The sequence below is a fragment of the Capricornis sumatraensis genome, chromosome 3 (assembly GCF_032405125.1).
Source record: "Capricornis sumatraensis isolate serow.1 chromosome 3, serow.2, whole genome shotgun sequence".
Classification (NCBI taxonomy): domain Eukaryota; kingdom Metazoa; phylum Chordata; class Mammalia; order Artiodactyla; family Bovidae; genus Capricornis; species Capricornis sumatraensis.
The window spans coordinates 52,905,353-52,921,090 of NC_091071.1; positions in this window are offsets into that span (position 1 = coordinate 52,905,353).

Here is a 15,738-nt window from a genome sequence, read left to right on the forward strand (position 1 = left end):
AATTCTATAAAACATACAAAGAACTTGTATCTTATACCCATTTTTCTCAAACTCTTCCAAAAGAATGATAAGAAGGAAGCAATCCTAAAATCATTCTATGAAGCCACCATCCCCCTGATACCAAATCCAGACAACGACCCTACCCAAAAATAAAATCACAGGCCAATATATTTGATGAGCATAGATTTTAAAATCTTCAACAAAATATTAACAAACTGAGTCCAATAATACATAAAAAGGATCATCTCTCATGACCCAGATGGATTCATGTCAGGGTCACAAGGATGGTTCAACATAGGCAAATCAATCAGTGTGATACACCACATAAACAAACGAAAAAGTAAAAACCACATCACCATCTCAACAGATGAAGTAAAAGTATTTGATAAAATTCAACATTGATTCATGATTAAGGGGGAAAAAAAAAAAAAACCTCTTGCCAAAGTACCTCTTGCCAAGGTACAGAGGTAACATTTCTCAACATAATAAAAGTGATTTATGACAAACCCACAACCAACATAATACTAAAAGCTTTCCTGCTAAATTTTGGAACAAGAAAACAAGGATTTTCACACTTATCATTTCTATTCAATATAGTATTGGAAGTCTTTTCCACTACAATCAGACAAGAAAAAGAAATAAAAGGTATCCAAATTGGAAGGGGAGAGGTTAAAAACTGTCATTATATGAAGATGACATGATATTCCATACAGAAAAAGCCTAAAGAATCCTCTCAAAAACTCTTAGACCTGATAAATAAATTCAGCAAGATAGCAGGATATAACATTAATACACAGAAATCTGCTGCATTTCTTTACACTAACAATGAAATTTCAAAAAGAGAAAGCAAAGAAAACTCCCATTTAAAACCAGGTCAAAAATATGTAGGAATAAATTTAACAAAGGATCTGATGAAAGACACACACTGAGATCTATAAAACAATGATAAAGAAAATAAAAGATGATTCATGGAAAGATATCCATGATCCTTATCAAATTACTTATGATATTTTTCACAGAACTAGAAAGAATAACCCTAAAATGTATATGAAACAACAAAAGACCCAGACTTCCCAAGGTAATCTTGAGGAAAAAAAAAATAAAACTGGAGGCTTCCAGACTTCAGACAATACTACAAAACCTACAGTAATCAAAACAGCAAGGTATTGGCACAAAAACATACAATTAGATCAGTGCAACAGAACAGAGAGCCCAGAAATGAATCCACACATCTATAGTCAATTAATCTTTGACAAAAGGGGCAAGAATATACGATGGAGAAAAGACAGTCTCTTCAGCAAGTAGTGTTGGGAAAGCTGGACGGCTGCATGTAAATCAATGAAGTTAGAACACATCCTCACATCATACACAAAAATAGACTCAAAATGGATTGGAGACTTAAAGTATAAGATGTGACACCATAAAACTCATAGAACACAAGCAACACTTTCTCGGACATAAATCATAGCAATGTTTTCTTATATCAGTAGTAGTGAGTGAAGTCGCTCAGTCGTGTCCGACTCTTTGCGACCCCGTGGACTGTAGTCTACCAGGCTCCTCTGTCCATGGGATTTTCCAGGCAATAGTCCTGGAGTAGGTTGCTATTTCCTTCTCCAGGGGATCTTCCCAACCCAGGGCTCGAACCTGGGTCTCCCACATTGTAGACAGATGCTTTACCATCTGAGCCACCAGGAAAGCCTCTTATATCAGTATTCCAAGGCAAAAGAAATAAAAGAAAAAATAAATAAATGAGACCTAAACAATCTTAAAGTTTTTTGACAGCAAAGGAAACCATAAACAAAATGAAAAGAAAACCTATGGAATGGGAGAAATATTTGCAAATGATGTGACCTACAAGGGGTTAATATCCAAAATATATAAACAGCTTAATTAAAAAAAAAATTCAATCAAAAAATGGGCAGAAGACCTAAACAAACATTTTTCCAAAGAAGATACACAAATAGCCAACAGGTACACGAAAATATATGTTTAACACTGTTAATTGTTAGAGAAATACAGATCAAAACAATACCGAGGTATCACCTCACCAGTCAGAATGTCCATCATAAAAAAAGTCTACAAATAATAGATTCTGGAGAGCATATGGAGCAAAGGGAACCCTCCTATACTGTTGATAAGAATGTAAATCATTGCAACCACTGAAAGTAAGTTCCTAAAAAAACTAAAACAGAGCTATTGTATGATCCTGCATCCCACTCCTGGGCATATATTCAGAAAAGAAGAAAGCTTAATTTGAAAAGATATATGCACTCCAATTTCATCAGTTCAGTTCAGTTCAATCACTCAGTTGCAACAGTAGTTGAATATTTCAATTGGTCATTTGATATCAGAGATCTACAGAAAAAGTTGTCACCTGATTGAAAAAGCATCAAAAATAATTTAAACCCAAGTTAATGGCTATAATTCTACACATTTATATTTAATTTATAGGCATCCACCTAATCATTTGCCTACTGATGAATAAAATACATGAAGACAAGTTGTAAGTAAGTATAAAGACACAATTTTATTGTTCTATAAGCTTTCTGTAATCATCATTTTACTTGAAAAGTCAGTGTCATAACTACAAAGGCCAATTACTCCATTTCAATTATAATAATTTCTAATGACCTAATACTCATGTATGACCTAATTCATTGCTAGTATTCCCTCTGAAAAATCCAAGATAGGTGTCACAACTGTAGTTATACACATAAGCTTGATGCATATAAAAGCTACATCATAATCCTTGAGAAAGACAATGTATTAGTTTCCTATTGCTACTGTAGCATATTATCACAAACACTGGGCCTTAAAACACCACAGATTTACTATTTTACAGTTACAGAGTTCAGAAGTGTAAAACCAGTGTCCTTGAAAGGCTGTTACTTTTATTCTCTTGCCTTTCCCAGCTTTTAGAGGATACATATATTCCTTGGAGCATGGCCCTTTACTCCATCAGAAAATGCATTATTCCAACATCAACTTCTGTTTTCACATGTCCTCTCTCTGGCTCTGATTCTCTTGCCTCCCAGATATGAAACCTTCTGATTAGATTAGGCCTACCTGGATAATCTGTGATAATCTCTCTCCTCAAAAATTTTAATCATATCTGGAAAACCATCTTTAATATGTTGGGTAATATTAATTTAGTCACAGGCTCCCAGGGCTAAGGTGTCAACATTATGGGAATCATTAGTCTACACATACAAACCAGAGAACATACTTCAGAATTTAACATTTTTACAGAATGATTTTATGATTAATGACTATCATTAGCTGTCTGCATTGTAATTATAAAAAATTTTTAATGCTTCTCCTGATATTGTAAACCTTGCTCAACCTGATATTATAATCCATCTGCATTGCTAAATAATTTCAATTCTGCTAACTTACTTTGAATACAAAATACTGGTTATGGGGGTGGCTCAGAAGGTAAAGCATCTGCCTGCAATGTGGGAGACCCAGGTTCGATCCCTGGGTTGGGAAGATCCCCTGGTGAAGGAAATGGCAACCCACTCCATTACTCTTGCCTGGAAAATTCCATGGACGGAGGAGTCTTGTGGGCTACAATTCATGGGGTTGCAAAGAGTTGGACATGACTGAGAGATTTCACTTTCTTTCTCTTAAGAAACACTGTATTCAACTATCAAATTACATATTTTGGATTAGACATTTTGTGAGGGATAAAAGTACAAAGATAAGACGTGATCCCTGTCAAAGATGACAAGAAGAACTTGGAGGTTTTTTCCAATTATCCTTTGATATGGAATTCTGGTAAAGAGTAGCTCAGCTAGTAAGGAATTCACCTGCAGTGCAGAAGACTCTGGTTCAATTTCTGGGTAAGGAAGATCCACTGGAGAGGGGATTGGCTACCCATTTCATTTTTCTTGGGTTTTCCTGGTTGTTCAGCTGGTAAAGAATCCGCCTGCAATGCGGGAGACCTGGGTTTGATCCCTGGGTTGGGAAGATCCCTTGGACAAGGGAACAGCTACCCACTCTAGTATTCTGGCCTGGAGAATTCTATGGACTCTGTGGTCCATGGGGTCGCAAAGAGTCGGACATGACTGAATGACTTTCACTTTGATATAGAATTCTGGTAAAGAATTCAAAGAATTAGTCATTGGTTTTGATTTTAAAAGATGGAAAGAATTTTGACTAGTGGAGATAGAGGAGAGAAAGGCATTCTAGGGAAGGAGAACCATTTGTGATGATATAAGGACAGAAAGCATGTCATTGGGAACTTACCTGCAACTAGACTGAGGCCTGAATTATGTGCATGACTGGATGTCATGCCTTGAAACACGGGTTAGGATCAGATTATGGAGACATTTTAATGCTATATGACAAAGTTGGAATTCTGGCACATGAACCTATTAAATACTTCTAAAGTAGTTGGTGATTATTCTGAGATGGATTTAAGTATTTACTTTATTTCAGACATTTGTTTGTGATACAGGGGATGCAGTAGGAACCTTGTACCTTAATGATCAGTTAATAGTACATGAAATTTAGTCTTTTAATTTGACTTTTGATTTGGTTTGGTTTTATCATTTAATACTTTTAATACAAACAGATCATATTGTGTGTTTGGGAATGTGTAAGTATGTATTCTTTAAACAGCATGATTTGTTGTTTTTGTTCAGTCAGTAAGTCATGTCTGACTCTTTGCAACCCCATGGACTGCAGCAGCCCAGTCTTCCCTGTCCTTCACTACCTCCAGGAGTTTGCTCAAACCCATGTCCTTGAGTCAGTGATGCCATCCAACCATCTCATCCTCGGTCACCCCCTTTCCCTCCTGCCTTCAATCTTTCTCAGCACCAGGGTCTTTTCAGATGAGTCAGCTCTTCACATCACGTGGCCAAATCAGCTTCAGCATCAGTCCTTCCAATGACTATTGAGGGAATGTTTCTCAGTGAAATTCTTGAAATTCTCCTTTCTCCAGAAAGGGGCGACACACCCCTTGTGTAAGTAGGTAGACTAGCTTTTCTCAGATTGTAAACAAGTGTTTGGAAATTAAGAGCTTGTATTTTATCATAGCTCTTTACAAATTAAAAAAAAAAAAATCCCTACAGAAAAAGTTGTTCACTTTAGAAATACATAAATTTCTTCAGACCAGGATTCATGTAGTAATTCATGTTGATTTCCTCATCTGAGTGTCTGATAGAAAATTTTATACCCCTCCCCTAAGACCTCATGAAAAATTTCTTGTTTCCATTCTATACATGGATTTCTCTCATCACATTGGAAGTAACCTTTTTTTCTCTTCAGTTTATCCTCACTTATATTAAATCAGCATTTAAAGCCATTTGGGTATAAATGTATGACAAGATTCATAAGACTCCTATCCCCTATTCAATCTTTGATTAATATAAAATCATGTCGATGGCATGAGTTTTTACAGTAGTTGCTAAAACGTTCTTCTACTTCACAAACGTATTAAATCAGATTGCTTAAAGAGATGTTAGATGGTAATATTAAAAATTCTCATATGTCTTCATGTAAATCAACAACTAAAACATTTGTAAATGTACCTCTTTTTAAACTTTGCTTTCAGAACCTTTCTCAACCTCTCTTTGCACATTGTACATTCAGGCCTTTCAAATCTCCCCTGTTCGATATCTCCTTGAAATGTCATATTATTAAAGCTTTACCTTCTCCTGTCTCCTAATGGGCTTATTGCATTCTAGAGTTAATCTCACTCAATCATGCTGTATACATAATAGATTAGAACTGAATACTTTATCTAGGATTTTTATGTGAATTTTCGTGAGTCTGGTCTGTATTTTTTTTTCCTTTTTTCTGATGTGTGTGTGTGTGTGTGTTGCCTTTGTCTAATGTTGGTATTAAGGTAATGCTGACCTCATATAAAGGGTTGAGAAAGCTTTGCTTCCCCCTTCCTTTTTTTTTTTTTTAAGAGGTTATATAGAATTGGTGTTAATTCTTTAAATGTTTGGTAGAATTCTCTAGTAATATCATCTGAGCTTTGAATTTTCTTTATCAGAAGCTTTTAAATCAAAGTAATTATCTTTTAATCATCTGAAACTATTATGATTATCTATTTCATTTTGAGTGAGTTTCAGTCATCTGTGCTTTTTAAGAAAGCCATCTGTCTCCTAAGGTATCAAATTTATCTGTGTAGACCTGTTCCTAGTATTCCCTTATTATCCCTTTGAGGGCTTTGGAGTCTGCAGTGATATTTCCTCTCTTCATCACTGATATTGAAAATTCATGTCTTTATCTAGTCTCTCTGACTATCTTACTAAAAATTTATCAATGTTCTTTTTAAAGAATCAGCATTTTCCTTTACTACTATAATCTACTGGTTTTGTGTTTTCACTTCCATTGATTTCTGCCCTCATCTTTATTATTTCTTTCCTTGTATTGCTTTAGATTTCTTTGGATCTTTTTTCTAGCTTCTTGAAGTCAAAGTACAAGAGTCATACCAAATCTTATTGGAGACTGAGGCAAAAGGAAAATTCAGTAATATTAATCCCATCTTTAATTAAAATGTGAATAATTCTTATATCACAGATTTTTGCATTAAAATTTATTTTAAAAATACCACATTAAAGTGTACTTATCTGAATTACTGAGAGTTTTGGTGATCTTAAAATTTGCTTCTGAGGTAAGTACTTCACTAGCCTGACCTTAGTACTGGTCCTGCTTAACTATAGCTTTTTATTAAGAAATATGTAGGATATGATTTTGCCTCTGTAATACTTTTAAAACAGGTCCCCAATGACAATAAGTTAGGGAACCACTTTTCAATCATTTCATGACATTCATTGTCTTAAGCTTGAGAGTGTAAATTATGCCTCTCTTTTTATTCAAACCAACCCTCTACCATCTCAGAGATACCCAGATGGATGCTACGGGGAGGGAGGAGGGTGGGAGGTTCAGGATGGGGAACACGTGTATACCTGTGGCGGATTCATGTTGATGTATGGCAAAACCAATACAATATTGTAAGGTAATTAGCCTCCAGTTAAGATAAATAAATTTATATTAATAAAAACATGTTATCAACATTTAAAAGAAGCGAGGAAAGTGATGAAGATTGATATCTATAACATAGTGGCTGCTGTGGTGTTGATTTTTAACTCCCTGCTGAAATACACTGCATTATTTTCTTTTTAAATTAGAGGTCATTTTTAAATGTTGTCTTTCATCTCTCCTTAATTCAGTTCAGCAATATATAATTGTTATTATGTTCTAATAGCCTCCACCACCAATACAAATATTTCCAGGGGTAATTACAATTAAGATTTTAGCATATGAGAAACATTAAAATCTTCAAACAATTATGTGAATTGTAGTTCTAAATCAAAATTATTCTGAAGAAAAGGAATGTGACTCAACTCTATTAGGAAAAAAATACCGCATACTTTCAGATGCTTAATAATTGTTTCAGATGCTTAATAATTGTTCTTAGCAAAATAAATTAGCATGCTAAAATATAATGTGATACAAAAATATTGAAAATAAAGGGATGAACTAGAACTCTCACATACTGCTGACAGGATTATGAATTGGTACACCACTCTGAAAAACTTTTTAGCAATACGTCAAATCTGTGACCCATATATTGTAGGAACCTGAAATTCCTACAGGTATTTTTGAACCTAATTTTAATTAGTTATGCAAACTTGGGCAACACACTTCCTTTCTGGGTCAGCCTTCTCCAAATTGTTTTGTTCAAAATCAAGTGACTCTCAGTTTAAATAAACTTGAAAAATGCTATGCTAAATAAGATAAGGTAGGATTCATTGTAAGAAAACTTCAAACCTGTAGCAAGTAATTTGCAAAATGAACCTCTACCAAAGGAATTTAGGGAGGCAATCTCTTCCAAAAGTTTTTAAATATGAATTCTATTTTTCTTGCTCCTTGGAGGAAAAGTTATGACCAACATAGACAGCCTATTAAAAAGCAGAGATATTACTCAGAAATTTCATTTCTTGCTATAATATATTAGAATACTATTTGTATACTCACCAAAACATATGTAAAGAATGTTCATAGCCACACTATTCATAATAGAAAAAACCTGGATCCACTTAAATGTTCTTTGACACTAGAATGAATAAATAGTTTGAGGCATTTTAACAAAATTAAATTCTATACAGAGATGAATGATTAACTTATAATTTTATGCAATAGAAATATATGTTGAATAAAATGTCATGAATGAGTACACTACTATTTTATATCATATAAGTTAAGTTCTAAAACAAGGAATATTTATCTATAAAGTTATGTACCATGATAGTAGTTACTTCAGAATAGGTAATAGTGATTTCAATGGAGACCAAAAGGGTGCTTTGTGCATCTGATAATATTCTCAAATTTTGTGCTGGATACCTGAGTGTGTTTAGTTTGTAAAAACTTTGTATCTGCACACGTGTCCTTCTTAAACTTCTGTATCTATGTCTGTTAAAGTACTTCTATACAAAGTTTTTAAAAATATACACAGAAAAAAATAAAAGAAACATATGGTAATTTCCACCAAGCCCTTATGCATAGCTTTGAAGGGATCAGTGCAGCCTTTCAGAAACCAGAAACCTACCTGCTCTTTGGCTCAGAGAGTAAACAAAATGCTGATTTGCTCTCTTGTACAGTTAGGAGCTGGGAACAGAGCCAAAATAAACACCCAAGTGTCTTCTAATACTATGGAAGTAAATGCTTTGGTGTGCATGAATGAACAAATTAAAAAAAAACAAACACGCAACTAAATAACAAACAACAACAAAAATAAAAGTAAAGGCAGCACAAACTGAATGGAAGCTGGGAAAGTTATAGCTTCTGTGTTACTGTGTAAGAGACATAGACAGGTGGCCAAATGGTGGGCTGCAATTATTTCACATCCCTCTTAGACATGGAGAGACAGTTGTGACTCAAATAAGCCAGAGGATCTTTAGAGAGTTTTGAGTCTATTACAATCCAGCTCTACTCTCTTGGGCTCAGAATGGAGTGGAGACACTTTCTTTTTCCATTTTTCTATACTGTTAGATTTTTTCTTTTTTACACAAATGGGATTACATTTGAAAATTCATAGGTCAGTTTTCATTTTATCATTCATTCATGATTTATTTCCCTTAAAATATTAATTTTATGGAAATTCTATCTTTAATACTCATGAAAATTCTGATGAATTAAAATGGGGGACTATTACAAATTAGCATGCTTCTGACAAAGGAGTTTTAGCATGATTAAGATATTTTCCTTTAATATTTACCAAGACTGAGTAACAAATCCATATAATATGCCCTTAATGTATTTTTAAAAATATTGTAGGAACCTGAAAATCCTACACGGAGAAGGCAATGGCAACCCACTCCAGTACTCTTGCCTGGAAAATCCCATGGATGGAGGAGCCTGGTAGGCTGCAGTCCATGGGGTCGCTAAGGGTCAGACACGACTGAGCAACTTCACTTTCACTTTTCACTTTCCTGCTTTGGAGAAGGCAATGGCAACCCATTCCAGTGTTCTTGCCTGGAGAATCCCAGGGGCGGTGGAGCCTGGTGGGCTGCCGTCTATGGGGTCGCACAGAGTCGGACACGACTGAAGTGACTTAGCAGCAGCAGCAGCAGAAAATCCTACAGGTATTTTTGAACCTAATTTTAATTAGTTATGCAAACGTAGACAACACACTTCCTTTCTGAGTCAGCCTTCTCCAAATTGTTTTGATCAAAATCAAGTAACTCTCAATTTAAATAAACTTGAAAAATGCTATGTTAAATAAGATAAGGTAGGATTCATTGTAGGAAAATTTCAAACCTTTATTTAGTACAGTAATTTGCAAGATGGACCTCTACCAGAGGAATTTAGGGAACAATATCTTCCAAAAGTTTTTAAATATGAATTCCATTTTTCTTGCTCCTTGGAAGAAAAGTTATGACCAACATAGCCTATTAAAAAGCAGAGACATAACTTTGCCAACAAAGGTCCATCTAGTTAAAGCTATGGTTTTTCCAGTAGTCATGTATGGATGTGAAAGTTGGACTGTAAGGAAAGCTCAGTGCCAAAGAATTGATGCTTTTGAACTGTGGTGTTGGAGAAGACTCTTGAGAGTCCCTTAGACAGCAAGGAGATCCAACCAGTCCATCCTAAAGGAAATCAGTCCTGAATATTCATTGGAAGGAATGATGCTGAAGCTGAAACTCCATACTTTGGCCATCTAACGCAAAGAACTGACCCATTTGAAAAAACCCTGAAGCTGAGAAAGATTGAAGGCAGGAGGAGAAGGGAACGACAGAGGATGAGATGGTTGAATGGCATCACTTACTCAATGGACATGAGTTTGAGTAAACTCTGGGAGTTGGTGATGGACAGGGAGGCCTGGCGTGCTGCAGTCCATGGGGTTGCAAAGAGTTGGAGATGACTGAGCAACTGAACTATCCATCTTTCATGGAACATATGTTTTCATTCATTTTTCCCTTGGATGTGGGGTTTAAAAACATTTTTAGTACAAAATATATGTTGATAGATAAAATCACTTTAATAACATTTTCTAAATATGAGTTCACCGGCATATTCATTGACAAACTAGGTTTCATTGGCAGAAAAGTCAGTTATATAGAGTAAGAGATGACTGTTTACTTTGCCATTTCAACTGAAATTTAAATTTTATGCATAGAGTAAAACCACATCTACTACTTAAAGGCCTTCTGTTGTCAGAAGCATTACTGCATCATGATAATCAATGACTGTTTCTGAGAGAAACTACCAGTCAGTCAACACTGAATAATTAGTAAAGAAATTGACAAGGTAGTCAGTTATACTAAGAGCTAAGATTTGTTTATATTTCATGCATAAGTTTAATGGATTTATTACCAAAGTTAATGTCAGTGGATTGATCACGGATACCAAGTTACATTTTCTTTGGCTATTTATGATGATTTATTTCTATCATTGTTCATATTAAAGTGAACACTTCACACAGAGAGTGGTGTTTGTAGGCCTTAAAGGGATGTGCTTTGATAAAATAATGAAAAATCAATTTTTACACTAACTGATTTAGATGCTTTTAAAAATATTTTTCTTTCATTTCAAAAGGTGCTTGCACTGAGGTCAGTGATGCTGAACATTTTTTAAATTTAATGAATAATATTAACACTATTCATTCTCTATGATTGCATAGTAGGTGGTATAAGTTGCTGTTATAAACCAGCAGCCTGCAGACCAAATTCATCTCCTGGTTGGGTTTTAACTGGACTTCATCTTGTTCAATTTTTAATTTAATTACAACTTTTAAAAATAGAGATTTTTTTAAAAAAGTTGTCAATTTGGGCATGCATTATCAGTGGCAACAGTCATCTGGAGCTAAGAAGTGGTTACCTTTTTAGATAGAGCTTTGGGTGTCCAGTTTGCACTGCCATTCAAACAGTCTACATGTACACATTTTTATTGTTGCTCCTTCTTTGTTTACATTATCTTGAAGGCCCCTTTACAGCTGAGTTTTTAACTCCTAATTTAAATAATCTGAACAATAACAACATATAAAATATTGTTCTATATCTGAAAATGAAACATGTTCATCGGGGATGCAATAAGGAGAGTTTGGTTTCAATCCCAAATCTACTCCTTATATACTATCTAATAACTGTCAAACTATTAAATTTCCATTGGCTTTAACAATATCTTCTGTGGAATGAAGGGAATTGCATGTCTCTTTTGATTTTAAGAATCTATGATACCCTAAAACAATACATTTTTAAAGGAAAATAATAGATTAAACCTTAATTTAGAATGATTCTTCAAGCTTTAACAATAAATGCTACATTCATAAGAAACTGTCAGCACTCAAAATGGTACTGCAGTAACTCCTGTTCAGAGTAACTGTGCATGTGTTTACAACTCCTACAACTATGAGTAGGGTTAGATTTATGCTGTTAACCTCAATTTGGCAAGCTGTGTGTCTTTTAGTGAGGAAAAATGAAAAGAGATTGTCTAATAAATGGAATACATCTCAGCTTGCTGCTAAGTATCAAACATTGTTCATAGATTCTTTTTTTTTTTTTTCATAGATTCTTATTACAGTCTTGGTCAGGGTTCTGTATCCTCTGCAAAATATATGGGAGTCCATGGGGTTGGGGGTGGGATGGTTTGATCAATTTATTTGTAGACTACCTGAATAATACAAATGCCACTCTCTGAGGGATCTTCAGGCAGAACAGTTTATAAACTATCAGTTCAGTTCACTTCAGTCACTCAGTCGTGTCTGAATCTTTACGACCCCATTAATCACAGCATGCCAGGCCTCCCTGTCCAACACCAACTCCCAGAGTTCACCCAAACCCATGGCCATTGAGTCGGTGATGCCATTCAACCATCTCATCCTCTGTCGTCCCCTTCTCCTCCTCCTTCCAATCTTTCCCAGGAGCAAAGTCTTTTCTAATGAGTCAGCTCTTCACAGCAGACGGCCAAAGTATTGGAGTTTCAGCTTCAGCATCAGTCCTTCCAATGAATATTCAGGATTGATTTCCTTTAGGATGGACTGGTTGGATCTCCTTGCTGTCCAAGGGACTCTCAACAGTCTTCTCCAACACCACAGTTCAAAAGCATCAATTCTTTGGCGCTCAGCCTTCTTCACAGTCCAACTCACACATCCATACATGACCACTGGAAAAACCATAGGACCTTAACTAGACAGAACTTTGTTGGCAAAGTAATGTCTCTGCTTTTGAATATGCTGCCTAGGTTGGTCATAACTTTCCTTGCAAAGAGTAAGTGTCTTTTAATTTCATGGCTGCAATCATCATCTGCAGTGATTTTGCAGGCCAAAAAATAAAGTCAGCCACTGTTTCCACTGTTTCCCCATCTATTTCCCATGAAGTGATGGACCAGATGCCATGACTTAGTTTTCTGAATGTTGAGCTTTACGCCAACTTCTTCACTCTCTTCTTTCACTTTCATCAAGAGGCTCTTTAATTCTTCTACACTTTCTGCCATAAGGGTGGTGTCATCTGCATATCTGAGGTTATTGATATTTCTCCTGGCAATCATGATTCCAGCCTGGGCTTCCTCCATCCCAGCGTTTCTCATGATGTACTCTGCATATAAGTTAATAAGCAGGGTGATAATATACAGCCTTGATGTACTCCTTTTCCTATTTGGAACCAGTCTGTTGTTCCATGTCCAGTTCTAACTGTTGCTTCCTGACCTGCCTCTCAAGAGGCATATCAGGTGGTCTGGTATTCCCATCTCTTTCAGAATTTTCCACAGTTTATTGTGATCCACACAGTCAAATGCTTTGGAATAGTCAATAAAGCAGAAATAGATATGTTTCTGGAACTCTCTTGCTTTTTTGATGATTCATCTGATGTTGGCAATTTGATCTCTGGTTCCTTTGCCTTTTCTAAAGCCAGCTTGAACATCTGGAAGTTCATAGTTCATGTATTGCTGAAGCCTGGCTTGGAGTATTTTAAGCATTACTTTACTAGCATGTGAGATGAGTGCAAGTGTGTGGTAGTTTGAGCATTCTTTACCATTGCCTTTCTTTGGGATTGGAATGAAAACTGACATTTTCCAGTCCTGTAGCCACTGCTGCATTTTCCAAATTTGCTGACACACTGAGTCAGCACTTTCATAGAATCATCTTTCAGGATTTGAAATAACTCAACTAGAATTCCATCACCTCCACTAGCTTTATTTGTAGTGATGCTTACTAAGGCCCACTTGACTTCACATTCCAGGATGTCTGCCTCTAGGTGAGTGATCACACCATCGTGATTATCTGGGTCATGGAGATCTTTTTTGTACAGGTCTTCTGTGTATTCTTGCCACCTCTTAGTATCTTCTGCTTCTGTTAGGTCCATACCATTTCTGTCCCTTACTGAGCCCGTCTTTGCTGAAATGTTCCCTTGGTATCTCTAATTTTCTTGACGAGATCGCTAGTCTTTCCCATTCTATTGTTTTCCTCTATTTCTTTGCACTGATCACTGGAGAAGGCTTTCTTATCTCTCCTTGCTATTCTTTGGAACATTGCATTCAAATGGGTATATATCTTTCCTTTTCTCCTTTGGTTTTCACTTACCTTTTCACAGCTATTTGTAAGGCCTCCTCAGACAGCCATTTTGCTTTTTTGCATTTCTTTTTCTTTGAAGTGGTCTTGATTCCTGTCTCCTCTACAGTGTCATGAACCTCTATCCATAGTTCATCAGGCACTCTGTCTATCTGATAAATCTGATAGATCTATTTCTCACTTCCACTGTATAATCATAAGGGATTTGATTTAGGTCACACCTGAATGGCCTAGTGGTTTTCCCCACTTTCTTCAATTTAAGTCTAATTTTGGCAATAAGGAGTTCATGATCTGAGCCACAGTCCACTCCTGGTCTTGTTTTTGCTGACTGTATAGAGTGTCTCCATCTTTGGCTGCAATGAATATAATTGATTTCCATGTTGACCATCTGGTGATGTCCATGTGTAGAGTCTTCTCTTGTGTTGTTGGAAGAGGGTGTTTGCTGTGACCAGTGCATTCTCTTGGCAGACCTATATTAGCCTTTGCCTCACTTCATTCTGTACTGCAAGACCAAATTTGCCTGTTACTCCAGGTGTTTCTTGACTTCCTACTTTTGCATTCCAGTCCCCTATAATGAAAAGGATATTGTTTGGGGGTGTTAGTTCTAGAAGGTCTTGTAGGTCTTCATAGAACCATTCAACTTCAGCTTCTTCAGCATTACTGGTTGAGATATAGACTTGGATTACCGTGATATTGAATGGTTTGCCTTGGAAATGAACAGAGATCATTCTGTCATTTTTGAGATTGCATCCAAGTATGCATTTCGGACTCTTATTGACCGTGATGGCTTCTTCATTTCTTCTAAGGGATTCCTGCCCACAGTAGTAGATATAATGGTCATTTGAGTTAAATTTACCCATTCCAATCCATCTTAGTTTGCTGATTCCTAGAATGTTGATGTTCAGTCTTATCATCTGTTTGACCAGTTCCATTTTGCCTTGACTCATGGACCTAACATTCCAGGTTCCTATGTAATATTGCTCTTTACAGCATCAGACCTTGCTTCTATCACCAGTCCCATCCACAACTGGGTATTGTTTTTGCTTTGGCTCCATCCCTTCACTCTTTCTGGAGTTATTTCTCCACAGATCTCTAGTACATATTGGGTACCTACTGACCTGAGGACATCTTTCAGGGTTCTATCTTTTTGCCTTTTCATACTGTTCATGGGTTTCTCAGGGCAAGCATACTGAAGTGGTTTGTCATTCCCTTCTGCAGTGGACCACATTCTGCCAGAACTCTCCACTATGACCCATCTGTCCTAGGTGGCCCTACATGACATGGCTTATAGTTTCATTGAGTTAGACAAGGCTATGGTCCGTGTGATCAGATTGGCGAGTTGTCTGTGTTTGTGGTTTCAGTCTGTCTGCCCTATGATGCCCTCTCTCAGTGCCTACCATCTTACTTGGGTTTCTCTTACCTTGGTTGTGAAGTATCTCTTCACGGCTGCTCCAGCAAAGTGTAGCCGCTGCTTCTTATCTTTGATGTGGGGTAGCTCCTCTCAGCCACCGCCCCTGACCTTGGACATGAGGTAGCCCCTCTTGGCTGCCGCCCCTGACCTTGGACGTGGGGTAGCTCCTCTTGGCCATTGCTGCCCTCATATAAACTATGAGCTCATAAAATTAAGCCCGCAAGATAGACAATCTGAGCCTGATTCATTGCAAGATAGTCCAATTTGGCACTTAATTTGTGTCTTGGCTCTGTGCACTCTTGAT